The sequence below is a fragment of the Trachymyrmex septentrionalis genome, unplaced genomic scaffold (genome assembly GCF_001594115.1).
Source record: "Trachymyrmex septentrionalis isolate Tsep2-gDNA-1 unplaced genomic scaffold, Tsep1.0 scaffold40, whole genome shotgun sequence".
Taxonomy (NCBI): Eukaryota; Metazoa; Arthropoda; class Insecta; order Hymenoptera; family Formicidae; genus Trachymyrmex; species Trachymyrmex septentrionalis.
This window is the reverse complement of record NW_017305569.1, coordinates 3,442,942-3,447,153: the sequence shown is the minus strand read 5'-3', so window position 1 is coordinate 3,447,153 and position 4,212 is coordinate 3,442,942.

Sequence of the window (4,212 nt, the reverse complement as noted above, 5' to 3'; positions counted from 1 at the left end):
AAGCACTGGGTACTTCAGCTGCCGATCAGATGAGAAGAGGTCGATCCTAACTGAGGAAGTAGGTTCGATTCCGATTTCGACTTTGAAGCATCCTCGATGGATTCGGATCAAACTGAACGACTGAATTTCTGTCGCGTCGAGAGCGAACGTTGCTCTTTTCGTGCATCGTATGTGCCATATACTATATATGCAACAGGGAGAATCGAGATGCATGGACCGGGATGTAAGCTCGAAGAGTAAATCCATCGGCCAGGCTTAGTTATGTAAAGTCCTGTTTGAGGCGACATGGTCGGTTTTCGCACCTGCGATTTCGAAATCCGTGAAAAACCCAAGAGAGACGTGCAGAATGTCGAGACGAATAAAGTTCGAACCGCAGCTGTGCATATAACTTTGATCTGAGAATTTGACTTGAAATTGCATATCTGAATTTTTGTGAAAATCTTTAAAAAATGTTCCACGCAATAATTAAATGTATTTTGTTGATACTTTTTCTCTTATGTAAAATATTATATCCTTTAAACAATTAATTTCTTTCTTAAGGCGGAAATGTAAAAAGTGAAAATTTTTATCATTGAAAGTAATGGAGAAATTTTGTTACTTTTAATGTTTTCGCCCTAAGAAAAAAGTTAAATGGTCATTATCATGGTTGAGATTATTATTAAAGATATGTAACTTTTTGAAATTAATTTCCCAGAAGTTTCGAGATCAGCGCAGCTGTCTTACCAGCGACTGTAGACATATGTCGTTGTTAATATATTTCTTGCTGTATGTACATGAAGTACGAAGGAGTATTTGCTTTCCTACGAGAGTCGCATTTCAACCAGTTTCCCCTTAATTTCTAATCTCTCAAAGGAGTGGTCCGTTAGATTAGTCCTTGCAGAATTCCGTAGTAATAGTAATCACGAGATCCATTCCACTTTCAACATCCTCATTCCAACGTTCATAGAAGTCATTTTAATATCCTTTTGAAGAACAAGATTATACCAAATTAATATTTCCTACAAAATTAATATTCTCCTCAAATTTAGAAAAGTTAATATAGTTGTTAATGCTGTTAACGTATTATGTGCTTTGAAGTGTGCTTGTAAGTATTTATAGTACGGATACATATATTTCTTGTGTAACATTTTGAAGTCAATAGAAGAATTATTAAATTTATTATTTTAGCTAAAAATGTTGTAGGAATTTTAAAATATTTTTGATATTACAAGAGGCAACAGATATTTACCAAAATTTTGTAGTTTTAACCTATCTAGATTTATGTACTGCTTCGCGTTGCATTTCCTCGAAACTTTCTCGATCTTCAAAGGGTTGTGACAGTTCGGTATTTGTAGAATTTGCAAGCTAGTGGTTACCGGAAGTTGAGTTCCTTTAACCTTCTCGCTTCTACATTTGCAATTTGGTCTCTGTGTGTGCTTTATATTAGTTCTATCTAATTTAGTGTTTTCCTAACTAACTTGTAAATGACTTAAACTGCTGTATTTAAAAAAATGCCGATTTTTGCCAAGAAAGCTATATATAGATATTCTTTCTTATTTTTGACATATTTTCTACCTTATTTATACAAATTAATAAATAGAATTTAAGTTGCTAAATTTTTATTTTTAATATTCTCTTTTTCAAGAAAATGACGAATTTTATGCGAAACTCTTAAGCTTAAGATTTGCTATTATTTCCAATTGCAACGATAAGTTGTCTGTGAAAAGAAATTATACTTAATTTCACACGAAGAAAAAGTTCTTTTCTAGACAGCAGTAATCAGTAGTTAGTCGCGTCTTATACCATTTGTAAGGGAAACAGCACTTTGATAACTCTCTTGAGGGATATAACGAAACGAATCCTCAGAACTTTCAATCATCAGCGCGGTCGCCTGATTACGAAGACGTTAAAAGAAAAAAGGTTACTTTTCTTCAGATCGAAGGTAACGAGCGTAGCAGCATTCTTGATGATTATTCGTGCGACCGTCGTACTCGGTATTGAGACTTTTTGCGATAAAACAGGATTATTCGTTGATTTCTTCTCTTTCAAGATCTACACCGCTTGGCTATTTAATTAAGGAATTACAGACGCTTGTTCTGTCTTAAGAAAAGCGTTCATTTGTAATTCCGCGTTTTTGTCCGTTTTATCTCTAGGTATTTTTTACCTACGTATTCCGTTCTTTATCCCTCTCATGATTCGCTAGCCAAGAAAAACATAAGCCGCGAGCAAGCACGAAGCGAATTATGAATATTCATGCCTCAGATTACGAGAGCTGGAAAAGTAAATTGAAATTTGAACATCAAATTATTTATTCATAATACATTTGTTTAATATTCATTATTTATAATAACGCATTTTTTATATTTTTGATTTTTTTTGTTCTTTTTATCAATAGTTTTATTCTTTAAGCAAATTTCAACATTTAGGAATTATTAAAAAGTGAAAATATTTTTAAATTTTTAACTCTTTTCGGTTTTGAAATTGTCTTACTGCAATTATATATGACTTCATAGATCTTAGATTTATTTCTAATGTTCTTTATCTTTAAAATCGTGTTGTATCAGTAATTGAAGGATTCCCAATGCTTATCCTTGATTCTTGGAAGCTCTCGCGAGTATAATATAAAGAATGTATCGCAGAGTTTGCTGGCTAAATCCATAGAAATTGGTGCTTGTACTCTTCCGGCATTATCGTCTCTTCCGGCAGATGTTTGTTTGCAGCCAACAGATTAACAACATAAAGCAAGTTGCTGTTATTCGCAATTCTCCTATAGCTTGTTTTCGTACGTGATTGTTTGAACTAAGAATTGATGGGACTAAGAAATCTTGCAACTTGACTCGTATATATTATAGTAAATCTTATATTAAAGAAACTACGCAGTTTGCGGGTTATCTCTTAAACTTGATATATTGTTTAACGCCAACATTTTGTGAACATTGCAGTTCAATTCATCAGGGCAAGGAGCAACCTGATGTTGGTTGCTTCTCATACTAAGTATCAGATTTCTTCTCGTCCTGATGAAGTAAACTGTAATATTCATGAAATGTTGCAGGTATTTAACGATGTATCCAGAACGATGTAACATGAAGATAAACCGCGTAATTTCTTTGAAGAAAACACCCATGGAAGCTTCAAAATATTATCAAGTTTCACTACATCTTGATATTTTCTCAAAGAGAATTTTTAATAACGAGACAAAAAAATATTCTTGACATATTTAATCTTATCAAAACAAAAATAAATAAATATAATATAAATCTAATATTTATACATGTATAAATTTAAGTTTATATATTTCTAGTTCGTTTAGAATATTAGTCTTTATTCAATATTATAACTTATAACGTACGATGATGGCGCGATAACATGGAGCAAACCTTGAGCATTTTATTTTAGATTTAAGAAATTTTTATTTAAGAGTAAAATATTTTTTTCTCAATATTAAATATGATTGTCCCTATATCGATCCTTTTATCATCGATCGAGGAGTAATAGTATTGGATCTGGGAATCTTTTCCATGTGATTATAATTTTATAGTACTACTTACTAAAGTTTTATTTTAATACAATTTTAATTTAAGACGTAGTTTCTATTATGAGTAATCTTAGACAAAAAAAAAGAAGAATATAGAATTTAATTAAATTTTTACTAAGAAATATTTAACTTTAAATTTGTCAGATCCTAAGAATTTGTAGTACATAGTATTTATAGAGCAAGGCTCGACTTCAGAAATATACTATGCTTTTGCACGGAGAATTAACATAGAAATGTCAACCGCAGAAAGAAAGCTTAATTTTGTTGAAAGCAGTTACGTAATACTCGCGAGTTTGTAACAATTGGAGACACCGAACGAAAAGAGATATCGAGTGAACGAGGAAAACAGACGAGAAAGATGTATGAAAAAAACGAGTGAGGAAATGAGGAAAAAAAAACAGAAAGAAAAAGTATAGATGAAAAAGCTTGTGAGAAATCTCGCAATGGAACGCTTCTACAGTGTACTAAACTTTCGGCTAAAGTTTGTTGAGAAGAAGCTTGCGGCGGCCGGATCTGTGGAGCATTGTGGCTCTTTCAACTCTCTTCCACTTGTACACCCTTTCGCGCCGAGGGTGCATCAGTTATGTTGCGTTGTACCGCGACATGCAGCAATGCCCGCAACACGCACAGAATTGTGGCACCTCGGTTGATCGGAAAATTTACCGCTGTGTTAGAAATGGGGCATAACACAGTGAATA